Source organism: Lissotriton helveticus, chromosome 2_1 (assembly GCF_964261635.1).
Source record: "Lissotriton helveticus chromosome 2_1, aLisHel1.1, whole genome shotgun sequence".
In the NCBI taxonomy this organism is placed as follows: Eukaryota; Metazoa; Chordata; class Amphibia; order Caudata; family Salamandridae; genus Lissotriton; species Lissotriton helveticus.
Window position 1 is genome coordinate 1,171,516,455 of NC_136059.1, and position 18,716 is coordinate 1,171,535,170.

The 18,716-nt window shown below is 48.0% G+C and overlaps 1 protein-coding gene across 14 annotated transcripts in view; it reads right to left on the reverse strand.

Annotated features, from left to right (window-relative positions):
• Nucleotides 1-18,716, reverse strand: part of ANKRD17 (ankyrin repeat domain 17) — a 1,381,421-nt gene that overhangs the window by 1,272,388 nt on the left and 90,317 nt on the right. The window lies entirely within an intron of this gene.

An 18,716-nucleotide genomic window follows, 5' to 3' on the forward strand; every position in this document is an offset into this window, starting at 1 on the left:
GATGTAAAGATGAAAGGGTAGATGGATGGATGAAGGATGGATGGATGGATGTGTGAAAAGGTGGGTGGATGTATGATGAGTGGATGGATGTAAAGAGGAAAGGGTGGATGGATGGATGAAGGATGGATGGATGTGTGAAAAGGTGGATGGATGGATGAAAGGGTGGATGGATGAAGGATGTATGTATGGATGGATGGACAAAAAGGTAGATGGATGAAGGATGGATGTATGGGTGGATAAAAAGGTTGCATGGATGAATGATGGATGTGTGAAAAGGTGGGTGGATGAATGATGGGTGAATGGATGGATGAAAGGGTGGCTGGATGAAGGATGGATGCATGGATGGATGTGTGAAAAGGTGGGGGGATGAATGATGGGTGGATGGATGGATGAAAGGGTGGCTGGATGAAGGATGGATGCATGGATGAAAGGGTGGATGGATGTATGGATGGAATAATGAAAGGGTGGATGGATGAAGGATGGATAGGTGAAATGGTGGATGGATGTATGGATGGAAGGATGAAAGGGTGGATGGATGTATGGATGGAAGGATGAAAGGGTGGATGGATGAAGGATGGATGTATGGAGGGATGGGTAAAAGGTTGCATGGATGAATGATGGATATGTGAAAAGGTGGGTGGATGAATAGATGGGTGGATAGGTAAAGGATGGACGTATGGATGAAAGGGTGGATGGATGAAGGATGGATGGATGTGTGAAAGTGTGGGTGGATGAATGATGGATGGATGGATGGATGTGATGAGGTCTAACAGGCGCATTTATGGTTGTCGATAGTTGTTGATGATGAGGAGTACCAGTTTCTAGAATCTTTTGTCGTAAGGGGGTCCCTACGCCTAAAAAGGTTTTACAAGGGGGTCTCGGCATCAAAAAGTTTGAAGACCTCTGCCTTAACGGAATGCGACCCCCGCCCACGCAATGCCGAGAGCCAGTTTCTGTTTGATCAGATTCCACTTTGCTGGCTTCACGCTGGCTCGGTACCTCCTTCCCTTGTGACAGATTGTCGCGATAATGCATTCTCTGCAGAGCAACGGCTATATCAGAGATGTCTCATGTGTGTCTCGTTGTGAGAGCTGGGTACACTCTTTTGTGTATGGGTGGCACATCAAGTTTCTCTGTGCAAAGCGAGGTAGGTAGTGTTACACTGAAAACAATGTATTATATTTTCCCCCAGCGCCACGTCTGTACTGTACCAAAAGTGTTTTTATGTCTCAAGATTAAAGCTATATATTTTCATACATCGTTTCCTCTTGCTTAATGCTTTCATTTTAAAGAAGTATGTATTTCATCATTTTATCTTTGCTTGTGTTTTATTTACGCGTCGCATTTTCTCTGATTTTCCTAAAGATGTTTATCCAAAAAGGCTCAGTTTGAGCATGCAGTAACTGGAGTGTTTCATATAAAAAAAAAATACACACACACACACACACGAGGTAGGAGAATGCGTGCAGTGGCACTTAAATTAACAAAATGTAAAATAAATAAAGATGGAGGCAGTGCCAGCTTGAGAACCTGTATGAGGAGCCATAGAGTAGCAATCTGTGTTCTCCCACAACCATAAATATCTGTCTGCCCCACCCCCCTCTGACCAACACAAACTTACTCACACATACAACAAGCACTGGCGTTGCCAATAGGTTTCGCATTTGGAAAGTTGGAGCTATTGGTTTTGTAAATGACATTTTATATTTATATATTGTTATTGACAATGCCAATAACGATATATAAATATAAAATGTCATTTACAAAAACCAATAGCTCCAACTTTCCAAATGCGAAACCTATTGGCAACGCCAGTGCTTGTTTAATATACCTACCTAGGAGCACTGAATAAAATTGTTGAGGCCCTCTAGCACGGTATTTTTAATTACTCACACCCACTCCACCATTCTCACTTGCACCACACATAGTCCTTCACTATCAAGTGCTCCTGCGTAGTCCGTGAGTCGTAGCACGCCCCTTTTCGTAGAGAACTGGGATGGCCCCAATGATTAAGCATGTCATCGTGGGGCAACCCCGGTGAGTGAGGGGACACTAGAAAGAAATTTTTTTTTCTCCATGGTCATTACTGATTATTCTTTCAGGGGCCACTATACAAGCTAGGTCTCTGAACCCAAAATCTGTGGGTTCTACTTATTTGAAAATGTACTTGGAGGTCGACCTAGTCTTATGTTCCTCCCTCTCCCCCATCTTTTTTGACTAGCAGTGGAGTTACTCCATAAATAAAAAAAATTTACTCCTCGTGGGGGCGTGGCCAAGCCGCGGACCAAGATGGCATCCACCAGCCGGCCTTGTCCAGCAGAAATATCCCCCCCGATATGAGGTTCTAGCACATCGCAGCATGACACCCATAGCTTGCCGCTCCGGTGATACATGCATCGATCCCCTCGAGCTGCGGATTGGAGGCGCCTAGGTTGGGCTTCCTGGCCCATTGAAGATCCCAGGGAGTGACACGCCAGAGCCTGCGCTGGCGCCACCCTTGCTATGTAGCGCAGCCGGGGTGGGGGTCCCGGACTGCGGTTACCTCCCTATCGAGGCTGTAGGCAGCTGCAGAGGTGAGTGCTCCGGAAACAGGCAGTCTGATCTCCCACCCCCCCCCCCCCCCCCAAACTTACCCCCAGCCACGTTTGGAAGCGCCCGGCCTACGCTCCTCGCACCCGCCCCTCCTAAACAGCCCAGCGGGGACAGAGCCTCGATTGGGCTTGGGCGACCGCTCTCCGATCACTTGTGGGCCTACGCACCGTTTAATTTTCTTTGCCGCGGCCTGCACCTCAACCCTCACCTGCCCCAGTCATTAACACGCCACAAGAAACAACTCCAGCCTCCTCCGCACCAGACATCACGCCAGCCCAACGGGGCACGATACCATCCCGCCCCCCTCCCCCGATTTTAATCTAATTGAGCCCCTGATTGCCGGCTCCATTCGAGTCTGCGATCCCACCCCCATCTTTATCCTCCGATCCGATCTCCGGCCCTGCTCCCTGTCCACGCACAACCAGGCCCTGAGCTAACAGCAGCTCTCCTGCATTGCCATTATCAGGCATGGGTCGCAAGGACCCTAAACAAAGGACCCTACCCTTCGAGAAAGTAGCTGGGACAGAACCGGAGGAAAGCTCCAACATGGCAGATAGCACCCAGGGCGCAGACTGGATGGACGATCCCGCGGCGCATTCCCCAGCACTGCTCCAGGAGAAGAGGGCTGGTTTCCGGGGGCTAGATGGTCGCTTCGACACTCTGGACAAAAGTCTTGATACAATGGCGGCCAAGATTCAAGCTCATGACAAGCGCCTGGATGTGGCTGAGGCACGTATATCAGACATTGAGGACGGCACTGCACAGACCCTCAAGAGACTAACGTGTGGAGTGCATTCTCAAAGATGTGGCGATCAAAAATGAAGACCCTGAATGTTTGCATTTTGGGGGTGTCGGAGACCACCTCTACTGGCCGCCTCCACCACTTTGTAGAGACGCTGCTTTCAGACATGTTTGGGAGGGAATCCTTACCCCAGGATTTGCAATGGAGCGCGCACACCGCTCACTGGGCCTGCGACCCAACTCTGGCTGCACCAGAGTCCAATCATTGCCCGTATTTTGAACTTCTGAGATAGCGATACAGTCCTACGCCTCGCTAGGGAGCGCGGTGACACCACCTGGAAAGGCTCTAAATTGTTGCTTTATCCAGACTTTATACTTATGGTGCAAAAAGCCTGCCGGAAATACAATGGGGTGAAGGCCACCCTCAGGAACTTGGGTCTAAGGTACGGCATGCTTTACCAGGCCAGGCTGCGGGTAGACATCGACGGCCGGGCCCATATTTTTGACGCCCCCATAGAGGTACAGGACTTTTTCAGCTCATATAAACACAACCACCACCAAACTATCACAGATGGGCCCAGATCCTCTCCTCAGGGCAGCGGCTCTAACGCGAGCATGGAACTTTTTTCGAGCTCCTGCACTGACTGACTTTCCACTCTGGGATTTGGCTCTGGGTTTTTTTTCTAGCCGATTGGGATATTAACACTTACCACCACGAAATGTTTCAAAGGACTGGCCAACTGTTGGTGCGTTGCCACCCCTCATGGTGTATACCACTGGTTTGTTTCTAGGGACACTGATAAACGGATTCAGGGTCTTTTCATTCCAGTTTGTAATCTCTTGGTGTATAATTTCTTTTGTTGTATAACATGGGTTTTGCCTTGCTTTTTTTGGGGCGAGGTTGGGTAGAGGGGCAAACGTTTCTTTGCAGGTGTTCACTGTTTTACTGCTCACTGTCCTGTCATGCTTCTCAACAATTATTTATATTGCCTGTGAATATCAGGATCATTAGATGGCGCAGCTAGGTAATGTCAGTGGTCCCTTTTATTTGTCCATGCGGTCTTGGAATGTTCGGGGACTTAACGATAATCGCAAGAAAAGAAATGTTGTTAACTATTTAATATGCCACAACATAGACATTGCTTTCTTGCAGGAAACCCACCTGTCCAAGTCCGAGTCAGTTTGGTTTGCCACTAGCTGGGATACAAAAAGATACTTCTCTAACTTCAGCAGCTACTGACACTGCCATATTGATCCACAAAAGGGTGCCTTTCAGTCTTCACTCCTCCATTGGGGACAGCTAGGGTCAATACATGATTGTTAAGTGCTCATTAATGGGTCACCACATTGCCCTAGTAAGTATCTACGCCCGTCATCGCCAAGACATCGCCTCTCGCCTGTCCCCCTGGCCAAGGTCTACGGGAAACTCGCTACTATGAGAGGGAGCTCTTACTCGCCCTGAACCCTGGCCAGACCTGTGATGGGCTACCAGGCTACCTTGGACAGACATGCTTACAATGTAAGTCGTGTGATTTTGCTGCACCCCGACCTTGCCTGCCTGGACACAGGTTAGGCTTGCCTAAACAAGTCCCTCTTATTGTTCTCCAACTGAATGTTAGGTCCCTCGCAAAACATTACTTAGAGGTAAACACACTCATCCTTGATGAGTCTCCTGATGTTCTTTTTTTATGTGAAACGTGGCTTCGCGATGACATGGCCAGTCTACCGAATCTTACGCTGCCAGACCGCTATTGGATTAGGACTTTAAACAGGGACGCTAGGGGTGGCGGAATAGCAGTTATCTATAAAAATCAATACACGTGCTCCTTCACCAAGGAAGATATTTGGGCCTGTGAAGGCGCTCGATTTAAGATCGCTATAGGCCCACATTTTGTATTGTCAGGGCTTTATAGAGGAACAGCCCTACTATGGTTATCCTCCTTTTTGAGCGGCCGGACTCAAGCGGTCCGTCTGGGAGAGTTCTCTGCGGAACTCCAACCCATCCAGTGTGGTGTCCCCCAGGGTTCCTCTCTATCCCCCCTCTTATTTAACCATTACATTGCCCCCCTTATCTTTGCTTTACAGCAACTGGAGGTCTCTGTGTATAACTACGCAGACGATCTCCAGCTCATTTTTTCCCAGGACTGGATGAACTTCAACCACCTGAAACTCAATCCCGATAAAACTGAGTTGGTGTTGACGGGTGGTTGCTCCAGTCCCTGGACCTCCTCCTTCTGGCCCCCTCCACTAGGTTCCCCTCCCACTCCTGTATCCTCTGTCAAAACCCTCGGATTCAAAATTAACAACCAACTCTCCCTGCATTCTCAGGTTTCTGCTGTGGTTTCCTCAGCCTTCCTCTCACTCAGGACTATCCGCAGAGTCTCTCGATTTTTCGCCCCAGACGCACTCAAACTTATTCTTCTAGCCATGATAACATCCCGCCTAGATTATGGCAATATCCTTTACCATGGCATGCCCGACTACCTCATGAGACGTCTCCAGCTTGTTCAAAACCAGGCCGCTAGGCTGGTTTTTAACCTTTCTAAATCACACCATGTAACCCCTCTTCTCTCTTCCCTGCACTGGCTCCCGGTCCGGCAACGCGTCTTATTCAAGCTCGGCTGCACCATTTTTAAAGCCCGGACAGGCTCTGCCCCATCCTTCATTAACTCGGCCATCCAATCCTACACTCCCTCACGAGACCTCCGATCCTCTTCCCATCACCTCCTCTTGGTTCCCCGCTTTAAACGGAAGAAGTGGGGTGGTTCAAAATTTGCTACCACAGGTCCAGCCTTCTGGAATTCTCTCCCTTTGCTCCTCAGAACCTGCACTCAGTACCCCCAATTCCGTAGAGACCTCAAGACTTTTCTCTTCACCCAAGCCTTCCCATCCTGAATGATCACCTCTTTCCCCTTTCCGCTTCGCTGAGTAGCTGTTGCCAGTGAGCGCCAAGAAACCGCCAGGTGTACGAGCGCTATACAAATCCCTTCAAATTCAAAGTATATGTATAGACCCCCTGGACCTGCCTCTAAGTTCATTGAATCTCTTCTTGAGGTGGCCAACTCCTTGGTTGTGGGCTCGGCTAACTTTACAATATTAGGGGACCTAAATCTCCATTTTGATTTGACTCATGACCCTACTATCAAAAACCTCCTGGCGGATCTAACGGCCCTACAACTAGACTCCTTAATCCAGACTGCTACGCACTCGGCTGGGCATGTATTAGACCCCGTCTTTACCAACGTCCCGGAGGAGAGGACGGATGCGCCCAAACCTATGGGGTGGACAGATCACTACCTAATCAAAATCTCCATGATGGTCAGGGAAACATACAATAAGGAGGAGCCGACTCGGCTCTTCAAGAGGCCCTGGCATAAACTTAAAACTAAAGACCTTCACACTACTCTAGGAGTGTTCCATTGTGAGGATAATATGGACATCGACACGGCATACGCAGCCTTCCACGAATGGATTACCAGAGGATTAGATGCCCTTATTCCAGCTAAATGGACTAAGGGGCGCAGATCCCCCTCCAACCCATGATACAATGACACCCTGAGATCCATGCGGAAAGAATGTAAGAAGGCTGAGCGAATTTGGAGAAAAGATTATAAAGATAGGGACAAAGTACTATACCGGGCTAAACAAAAACGGTATCACAAAGCAATATGCTCCACGCGTGCCTCTTTCTACGCAGAAGAAATCAACTCCAGCCCTAATCCCACCAAATGCATCTTCAAACTGGTGCAAGAACTCCAGAGTAATAGAACCCCTGTCTCCAGCATCATTTCCGCACAGCAGTGCGAGGATCTTGCCATTTTCTTTGTAGAAAAAGTGCAAAAAATATATAGATCATTCCCACAGCACTCTTTGGATCCACTCAACCCCACTAATTCCAACACTGGTGGCACTGCGCTGGCGCTCATACCAGAAATTTCATACGATGACTTGACTAAACTCTGCAGGAAAGTAAAGTCTGGCTCTCCAGCAGACCCCATGAGACCAGCGCAATTTACTGAGTCCCTAGCGCTCTTCCTGCCACCCCTGGCCTCTATACTCAATCTATCCTTCTCTTCGGCCAGTGTTCCTACCGCCTGGAAACCGGCACGAGTTTCTCCCATCATTAAAAAGCCTACCCTGGACCCTTCCAAACTAGAAAACTTCAGGCCTATCTCTCTGCTCCCATGGGTGTCTAAACTTGCGGAGGCCCACGTAAACAACGTGCTGTCCCAATATATGCACCAAAACAACATCCTGGACCCATCACAAAACGGGTTCAGACCTGGCCACAGCACTGAGTCTGCCCTACTGTCCACAACCGAACACCTCCGGACGATTCCTGATGCCGGTCAGAGTGTTGCACTGATTCTGTTAGACCTCAGCGCGGCCTTTGATACGGTATCACATGACATTCTGTTACATCGTCTGGCGACAGTGGGGATTACCGGTCTTGCCCTGGAATGGTTTCGCTCATTCTTGAAGAACAGATCCTTCAGGGTGTCAGCTCCCCCGTATCTCTCCCAGTCCCATTCCATCGGCCAGGGAGTTCCTCAGGGCTCTGCACTTAGCCCATCCCTTTTTAATCTCTACGTGCAGCCACTCGCGGTAGTGGCTAAAGAGTGGGACCTTATGCTGGTGTCATATGCAGATGACACTCAGCTGGTCACTCCTCTCAGCGAAGGGCCATCTACTTCGGCCTTGAGATTTAGGAATGAGCTGGCTGCAGTAGCCCAGTGGATGACGGACAACTGCCTGCAGCTTAATGCGGGCAAGACAGGGGTGCTGCTTGTCGGGAAGAATACCATCTACTGGAACGAGCATTGGTGGCCTTCTTCTTTGGGCACCATTCCACCGCCCAAATCCCTGGTTAAAAACTTGGGAGTCTGGATAGACTCCTCGCTCAGCTTCCAGACCCACACTAAAAGAGTTGCAGCTACCTGTGTGGGCATGCTGAGGAGTCTTAACCCGATACTGATTTTTTTTTACTCCAAAGTCCAGCAGCTCATTGTTCAGTCCACAATCCTTTCTCGATTGGATTACGCCAGTGTTCTACTTCTGGGCGCTAATAAAGCGGAGATAGCGCGATTACAACGAGTTCAGAACTCTGCAGCAAGATCTTTGGTGGGTATTCCCCGCAGATGTTCTGTTAGAGCCACTATCAGGAAACTGCACTGGCTTCCTATTGAATCTCGGATTCAGTTCAAAACTCTTACCCTGGCATTCAAGATCCTTAAATCCAGGTGCCCAGAACTGCTACGCCCGCTCCTGACACCTTATGTGCCACAGCGCAGTTTGCGATCATTAGGCCAACACCTAGTGACTGTACCCCGCACAAAGCTCTGTCGCATTGGCGGTCGTTCCTTCAGGGTGCTGAGAGCTAAGCTCTGGAACTCCCTACCAATGAACATTCGCTCTATGGAGAACCTGTCTGCCTTCCGGAAAGCCGTTCAGACCCATCTGTTCCCCCCTCTTTAGGACTGCCAGCCCCAGCTCTCTTCACCTCTTTCGGTATGGCACTTGTTAATTCTCAGCGCCAGGACGCCTCTTTGCTGGGGCAGCTGTCGCGCTCACACAAACTGTTAACATAACATAACGAACAGGGACTCGTCTGAATTATTTCATTCTTTATATTCTCAACTCGTGAAGTTAGACCCGGTATTATTGTTAGTGGGGGGTGACCTCGATTTGCTCTTAGACCCGGACCTAGACAGCACAACCTGCGTGCCCGCAGAGCTTTGCTAGACCTTTGCAAGCCATTTTCTCTCAGCGACACATGGCGCAAGCGCAACCCTTCCACTATAGAATACACACATTACGCCGGCCAGCAGAACACCTGGACCAGGATAGACTACTGGCTTGTTTCCCCCGGTGTGGCTTGCTGGTATTGCTCCCTCACTACTCTTCCGCGGACATATTCAGACCATTCTTCGTGGAAAAAGTAGAAGCTATTTACAGGTCTTTTTCCCAAGCCCCTCTCGTGGAAAATGCCACGGCCTTCACAGTCTCTAAACCGTTACTTACTATTCCTAGCCCTACACTGGCGGAGTTTAAAGCTTTAACGATTAAAGTTAAATCTGGCTCCCCGGACGACCCCATGAGACCTTTGCAATTCCGGGAATTTGCCCAGTGCTGCTATCCCGCAATGCACAGTTTACTGGATCTGTCCTTTAACACCGGTACGGTTCCTCGGGCTTGGAAACAGGCTACTGTTATTCCTATACTTTAAAAGCCGGCCCTTGATCCAACTAAATCTGAACACTATCGGCCTATTTCTCTTCTCCCCTGGCTAGCTAAATTAGCAGAGTCTCATGCTAATAAGATCCTATCTTCTCACCTGCAGGAATCTAACATTCTGGACAACTCCCAGAACGGGTTCCGTGCTGGCCACAGCACTGAGACTACGCTCTTGGCTGTGGTGGAACACATTAGGAAGATGCTGGACCAGGGTCAGACGGCGGCACTGATCCTATTGGATTTAAGTGCCGCCTTTGACACGGTCTCCCATCAGATCCTCTTGCACCGTCTCATGGAGGCTGGTGTCGGAGAGAGGGCACTCGAGTGGTTTCGATCCTTTCTTTCGGATCGGACGTTCAGAGTGTCTACTCCCCCGTTTGTCTCGGCCTCGCGTCCCATTCATCAGGGTGTCCCGCAGGGATCGGCCCTTAGTCCTACCCTCTTTAATTTATATGTTCAGCCCCTGGCGGAGGTAGCCCATAGTTTTGGTCTCACCATGGTGTCGTACGCCGACGATACACAGTTGGCGTTGGCATTTAATGGAGACTCCAACATGGATGCCCCTACCTTTCAGTCTGCCCTCAAAGCGGTGGCAGGCTGGATGGCTAACAATCGATTACAACTCAATGCCTCTAAGACCGAGGTTATCATCTTTGGTAGGGAAGGTGGACTTTGGGGCGATCAATGGTGGCCATCTGAACTGGGCCCTGTTCCCACCCCTGTAGTCGAAGTCAGAAATCTCGGAGTGTGGTTTGATGACAAGCTCTGTTTTTCCGCCCACACTAAACGTGTAGCTGGTACTTGTTTTGGTGCGCTGCATTGTCTACGACCCATCTTTAAGTTTTTCGATGCCGACACCAGGCAGATTATAGTCCAAGCTCTGGTTCTTACCAGACTGGACTATGCCAGCTCTCTGTTTCTGGGCGTGAATCAAGCTGAACTGGCCCGCCTTCAGAGGGTTCAAAATGCGGCGGCCAGGATGCTTGTTGGTCTTCCGAAGTTTGTCTCTGCCCGCAGTACTATTCGAGATTTACACTGGCTGCCAGTAAGGCAAAGAATTCAGTTTAAGGCACTGTGTTTAACTTTTAAAATTCTTAAAACTGCTTCTCCTCCTATTTTATCACAGACTATCCAACATTATACCCCGTCCAGAACCCTTCGTTCCTCCGGCTCTAATCTTGCCTCTGTGCCCCGCTTTAAAAGAGCCAGAATGGGCGGTCGTTCGTTTACAGTGCTGGCGGCGGCTCTCTGGAACTCTTTACCCCCCATGCTGCGCGACATTCCAGACTTGCTTCCTTTCAGGAAGACATTAAAAACCTTCCTGTTTTCCTCTGTTTAATTTTCTCTGGTCCCATTCACCTTTGCTGTGTTGTGTTTACCATCTCTGGAAAGCGCCGGGACGCCTCTTGGCTGCGGCATCTGAGCGCTATATAAATTAAAATAACATAACATAACATAACATAACACTCCCCAGTTAAGCTTCTCCTCAATGTGCCCAGACCAGATGGATACGAGCGACAATGGCGCTTCCCTAGCCACGCCCTTGACGACGACCTCTTTCATTCAGAACTAAACGGTGCCATAGAAGAATACTTTGCCATCAACACCGGCTCTGTTAACTCAAGGGCTGTCCTGTGGAAAGAGTTCAAAGTGTATACCAGGGGAGTCTGCATTGCCAAACAAGCCGGCGTACTAAAAGCTTTGGGTACCACACTATCCCGACTGGAACGCGACTTAAAATACATCATGGTTAAACTACTAAAGATCATGGCTCAACCGTTGTCCTACAATATAATGTATGCAAAAATAAATACAAGTGGTAACGCAGCAATGTTTATAACAAAAAATGTTAATTAAAATATTGGTTTTAAAAGGACACACAGATAGTGCCGCAATGAACAGTCTCAATCCAGAGGCAGCCACACAGAGGCTGTCCCTCACTGAATATAGAGAGGCTGCTGACCGCAAGATACTATTCCTAGGCAAGTATCACTCTGCACGTGGTTATGGTGAAGGAGAGTGCCCTGGCCGGGTACTGGCGCAGATGCTTCGACCCCATACAACAAAGCCTACATTACTGAGATGACTTCCTCTACTGGCCCCATACTCACGATACACGATGATCTCCTCGATTATTACACACGTCTAAAGTGGGGTGTGACCCAACTGCACAGGAGGCATATCTATCGGAGATTGCACTGGTATACTTAGAGAGGCACATGTAGGAATTTTTGGCGGAGCCAATCTCGGTGGATGATGTTACCAACGCCATCATAGCGCTTCGCGGCTCCACTCCCCCCAGCCTTGACAGCTTCATCTGGAATTTTTATAAGACATACAAAGACCTCCTGGTACCCCGGCTAATTGAGGTATATGTTGAAGCCCTCGAAAAGCAAATTCTATCCCCCACCATCCGCGAGGCAGTCATTATCCTTCTGCCTAAACCCGGGACAGACCCATCTCTGTGTGGATTGTACCGACCCCGATCCTTACTAAACTTAGATAAATTCTGGCTAAAAATCCTCGCTATGCGCCTCTCCCTCCTGATGGAATTAATCATCTCCTCTGCACAATATGGCTTTGTGCCTCATAGCTCGCGCCAGGATACTCTGGAGTAATGGAGCGCGTTATAAAACAGCAAAATAATAATAATAATAATAATAATAGCTCCACCTCTGAATCTCCTGACGCTCTTCTCGATCCTCCACAGCAGTGGTTCCCAAACTTTTGACTCCTGAGGACCCCCATTGAGTCACCACTGGAAGCCGGGGACCCCCAAGCAATTTGTATGAGTTAAATTTCAAATATTAAAACAGTAATTAAAAAAAACAACACGTGTTCACACAAAACAAATACTCAAAGTGCTAAGGATTTTGGGGCCAGATGTACGACCATTTAATTTAGCGCCTCGCAATTGGCGACACAATGCAAGTGGCAAATTGCGAGTCGCTAAATGAAATGTACAACAGTGTGTTTAACACTGTTTGGGATTCCCAATGGGGTCGCAAATTGCGGGGCTCATTAATATTAATGAGCCTCTCGCAATTTGCGAGCCCATTGGAAATGCCCGCCCTCCCAGGGATGGTGGCCTGCTGGGCTCAGCAGGCCACCATGTCTGGGACTGCTTTTAAATAAAGCAGTTTTTTTTAAATGCAGCCCGTTTACCATGCATTTAAAAAAAAAAAGAAAATGAAACGTTTTAGTTTCATTTTTTAAGGGCAGGCAGAGGTCCCTGGGACCTCTGCCTGCCCTTAAAAAATTATTTTGCATGCATTTGCAAAGGGGAAGGGGTCCCCTGGGGACCTCTTCCCATTTGCAAATGCAGTACCATCTACTTGAAGTAGGTGGTAATTGCAAGTGTTTTGCGACCGAAAAATATTTGTACATGGTTTTGAGACTCGCTATTTGGAAGGGAATGCCCCTTCCAAATAGCAAGTTGCAAAACCTATTTAGCGAGTCACAAACAAATTGCGACTCACGAAATAGGCTATGTACATGGCCCAATAGGTTTTTACATGCACAAATGGGTTCACGAACCCATTCGTGCATATAAAAACGGATCGTACATCTGGCCCTTAGTATTTTATATTGAAGGAACAGCCCCTCTGTCACATGGATTTAATTTGTTTTATAGCATCTCTCATACCATTGTAGAATGTCAGAGCACTTTATATCACACACATATAGAGACATTGAATCATACATGTAAATCAGTGTGTATATAAAATGTTACATAAGGAGGTAAAGGGGAATACAAGGATTACATGTCATTCATTCTGGCAGGCATTTTTAAAGAGTGCTTGGTCTGGAAAAGCACAAACTCAGGATTCAGAACATAACACAGTGGCTAGTAACATTAAAAATGTATTTCCGCCCAAATAAATCTTTTTAGCAGCATCAGGATAATGAATAACTGGGAAAAAACATAAGTTACTAACTGGTACCATGCGGTTTGCAAGCAGCTCTTTGATGACAGTTTATAGGCTCCTCTGCTAGAATACGATTGCCACTTATGAAGTGCACAGTAACAAAATAATCTCTGTGACAAAAGCAGTAACCACGAACCTATGCACATAAAATACTGCTTTTCTTAAATGCATGTTACACTTTCTTTGCAGTAGGCACATTAACCCTCTGTGCTACATTAGTTAAGTCAAAGCTGCCAACTCGCGCTCTCCAGCAGGTACATTATACATTAATCACTGGCATTATCTTGACACTTTTATTGTTGCTGGAAAGCTGCTAATTACACAAGAAACTTTTCTGTGCTTTTAAAACTGCTGCCTACGGACCCCCTGGGAATGTTTCACGGACCCCTGGGGGTCCGCGGACCACAGTTTGGGAAACACTGCTCCACAGGATAAACCCGGAAATCCCCAAGGCCGCTATTTTATTAGACACTGAGAAGGCGTTTGATTCTCTAGAATGGCCATTCTTTATTTCCATTACGCGCCGCATGGGTATGCCGTAGGGATTTTTTTCCACTACGGCATTGCTGTACTACCGCCCCACAGCGAGACTTCGTATGAACGGCACGCTCTCTCAGACCTTTTCTTTATCCCATGGTACTCGACAGGGCTGCCAATTATCCCCTTTCTTGTTTATTCTCGTAATGGACCCCTTAAAAGGCCATTTTCAGGAGAAACACTTACAGTGGGGCCTCCAATTTAACACTGGACCGCTGTTAGTCTCACTTTATGTGGATGATACCATCCTTTGTTAGACTGTTGTATAGCGTTTTAGGACCCTAGTGTAATTTTCCCGAGTCATGCCCTTATATAGGTATAAAATATCATATCCTTATATAGGCATAGAAATCATAACCATATTAAGACATAGGTCAAGTAGTCCTAATACGGCTTGGCCACTTCCACTAGTTCCGAAAATCTACCACGATTTCTTGGAAAAACTCGCCTTCAGCAGTCAGGGACTTCCCCCTGCATGAATATTAATTCATCCAAGAACTCATGGAGTTTTCAGTGAATGAAGGCTCTAATGACGTTATTATGTCCAATCTTACGTCAAACTTGGCACCTTCAAGGTACAAATATGCCCACACTTGTCCAAACAAACACATGGTGGTTGGAGCAGTTCACTACCTACTTGCCCAACGCGCCCTGCTGCAGCAAGTGCCGAAGGAAGCCGACCTTCCAGCTGACTCACTGAGAGACTCTATACTTTCTCCTGCCGAGAAATCCTGCTCCAGTGTTTCCAGGCTACCCTTGCGGGTTGCTGGGAAATCGAGTCCTGAGAGTGAGAGATACCAGACCTCCTACATTCTAAAACCAAAGTACGGAGCTGATTAGACCCTAAGAGATCTCTTGGATTAGATTCTTGGCAAAGAATACTATAACTAAGCTACACCTTACTTACTTCTTCCCTTATACTAGACCTAGGTTAGGTACACCGGGGTAGGCATATTTTAGAAGCACCAGTTGAGTACATTTAGTCATTATTTTCACTATGTTTTTTATGCATAGTAGGTATTTTATGGCTTAAGAAACCATATCATGATTTTACAGTATTATTTTATAATACTCTTCGTATTGTACGCTTTGTACTTTACCGCAAGTATTACGATTGCAGCAGTTCATTTCTTATGCCTAAGTAAGAAGAATGTTCAATAATTACCTTTTGTTGAAAACGCCAGTCTCTGTATTTTCTCTGCACCTCTGGTGAAACGAAGCATGCACGATTGACTGTGTGAAATAACTATCTATTGTTTCCGCGACTCTAAAGATATATTTCTTATTCTTGGGAAACAAAGTTGTCATGTTTTAAGCGGTTGTCAGAAACTAATCCCTTCTTCTTCATTCGAGAAAGTTTCTAGTGACCTCTGAGCTAGCTGGCACACACAATTAAGTTTAGTATATTCGGTAGAGACCTAGTCTACTTCAGTCCTACGTCTAAACTACAGGATACACTATTCCAATGCGCAGAGCCTATTGGGAATATAGGAACTACCCTACAAGACAGCCAGACACCAACCTGGAACCCCTGATAAGGGAAATAATCCGCTTTGGACAGCACTCTGGCCTAGGCATCCACTGGCGTAAATCCGTTATCTTCCCCATAACCCTCAGCACAGCGCAACGGGAATGCTAATTCCCCCTTGAATGGTGCACTGACTCCGTTAAATATTTGGGCATTCATGTGCACATGGACAGGACCCACATCTTCCGGCTGAATTATGGACAAGCGATCAGTGCCCTAAAGGCACAGGTGGAGTGCTGGCTGCGTTTGCCACTGTATCGCCGGGAGAGTATCAATTGTCAAAATGGTGGTGCTTCCCAAATGTTTATATCTCTTCAATAACATCCCTGTACCCCTTCCTAACAGTTTCTTTTTAACATTACGCTCACTCCTCATCAGGTTAGTGTGGGGAGGCAAACAACCTCAGGTGCGCTGGCAAATCATGTGCCCGACCTTAAGTTGTACTACTTAATGGCCCAATGTAGCTACGCTTATGCTTGGTACCACCCAGACGCTAGAATCCCTATTCTCCGCCCCAAGGAAGATTTCATACTACCTGAGAAACTGTCCGTGGTATTGCCCAAGGGTATACCCAGAGACCCCGCCGACATACAGACCTTCTCCACCACCAGTTGGGCATGGGACAAACTGCAGCAGATAACCAGCGCATCCACACTATACACACCTACCTTTCCCTTCCTAATGCTCTCTGGCTCCCAATCACAGGAGAAATTCTAGTACAACGCACACTGGCCAAATTTGCCATCACTACAATGGGGGACCTGTTCTCTGGCGGGCACGTCTTTTCTATGGAGAAGGAAGAGCGCTTTCGTGATGTCACCTTTATGTATCGCTTCGTCCTAGGGAGAATCCGTACGGCACTGCGGGCCTCCCTGCCCAGCTTCCCCCACTGAACCGGCCTCATTCACCCAGTTGTCATTGGTCATTGACTCTCCGGAAGGACTGCATCTCGTGTCTAGGCTGTACAGGGCTTGCTCAGACGTTATCCCAGAGAAAGATGAAGATTCGTAAGGACTGGTAGGGGAACTTGGGTCACCCCATCACGGACGATCAATGGCTTCAATGTTGCACAGTCACCAAGGAGGTCTCTCTTAATAGTCGCCACAGACTGCTCCATTTTAAATTTCTGCGTCTAGCATACATCACTCCAGCCAGGTCCCACAGGCTTGACCCCTCTAGGCCGCACACTTGTCGTAAATGTCAGACCCCACCCCCACGCAGACTTTGCCCATCTCACATGGACATGTCCCAAACTACTGACATACTGGGGGTCAATACACAAGACATTGGGTGACATGACGGACCTAACCCTAATTTCCACCCCTGAGCTTGCTTTATTGGAATATGTTGTCAATTTACCCAAAAGAATTCGGAGGTTTGCCGCTCTTAGTTTTCTGCTGGCCAAAAGGGAAATTGTAATACACTGGGGACGGAAAACCGTGCCCACATTCAACATTGACTGCACAGCTCAATGTTCTGCAACACCAACAGTGAAATGTACTCCTATACACTTCCCCGATAGTCTTGTCCCAAAGATATATGAGGGACCTTCAGGGAGTATATGGAGGCCATCCACCAAAACGTCGATTCTCAGGAGCATGGCATTGTCCCAGTTAAAGTAGGATAGATACCCTAGGTATCACAATAACGATTCAAAAAGGCGTTCATGATCATTCCATGGAGGGTTTCCTTGACTGGGCACATATGTGTAGGACTGTTTTTCTTGGTTGGAGAGCTGTGGGGTGGGCGGAGGATGGGTGCCTCAACAAAAATCAAGAACGGCTCATCCGGATGCGGATGTGTATTTACGTTTGTGGACCACTGACTTTTTCTTTATATCCTGACACTGTGGTGCTGTTATGATTACCTCATTTTATGTTCCTCATTTCGATGCATGTAATGACAGTGAACCCTTATATTTGTACTGCACTTACATGTTAAAATGATAAAAAGTTTTTTTTTAAAAACTTTATTCGTCGGAATAATAAAAACAATGCATCGTAGCCCGCAGCTCTGCGTAGTAACACGTGAACACCGAGATTCTGGTAAGAATGTTATCTAATTAATAAATACAACAAGCATTGGAAATGCAATAGGTCTCGCAGCATTAGAGTTAGTGCTTTTAGAATTGTTTATGGGTTTTTTGTAAATCTTTAGCATTTTTGTTTCCTGTAGCCAATGCTAAAGAATTAAAAAAAAAAGCCATAAACATTTCTAAAAGCTCTAACTCAAATGCTCCGAGACCTATTGCACTGTGTGAGGGTGAGGGGTTGAGGGTGAGTGAGGGTGAGTGAGGGTGAGGGTGAGTGTGAGTTAGGGTGAGGGGTTGAGGGTGGGTGAGGGTGAGGGGTTGAGGGCGGGTGAGGGTGAGGGGTTGAGGGTGAGGGATTGAGGGTGAGTGAGGGTGAGGGATTGAGGGTGAGTGAGGGTGAGTGAGGGTGAGGGTGAGTGTGAGTTAGGGTGAGGGGTTGAGGGTGGGTGAGGGTGAGGGGTTGAGGGTGAGTGAGGGTGAGGGGTTGAGGGTGAGTGAGAGTGAGGGTGGGTGAGGGTGAGTGAGGGTGAGTGAGGGTGAGGGGTTGAGGGTGAGTGAGGGTGAGGGCGAGTGAGGTGTTGAGGGTGAGTGAGGGTGAGGGTGAGGGGTTGAGGGTGAGGGTAGGTGAGGGGTTGAGGGTGAGTGAGAGTGAGTGAGGGTGATGCTGAGGGGTTGAGGGTGAGTGAGGGTGAGGGGTTGAGGGTGGGTGAGGGATTGAGGGTGAGTGAGGGTGAGGGGTTGAGGGTGAGTGAGGGTGAGGGATTGAGGATGAGTGAGGGTGAGGGGTTGAGGGTGAGTGAGGGTGAGGGATTGAGGATGAGTGAGGGTGAGGGGTTGAGGGTGAGTGAGGGTGAGGGGTTGAGGGTGAGTGAGGGTGAGGGGTTGAGGGTGAGTGAGGGTGAGGGGTTGAGGGTGAGTGAGTGAGTGAGTGAGGGTGAGTGAGGGTGAGGGGTTGAGGGTGAGTGAGGGTGAGGGGTTGAGGGTGAGTGAGTGAGGGTGAGTGAGGGTGAGGGGTTGAGGGTGAGTGAGGGTGAGTGAGGGTGAGGGGTTGAGGGTGAGTGAGTGAGGGTGAGTGAGTGAGGGTGAGTGAGTGAGGGTGAGGGGTTGAGGGTGAGTGAGGGTG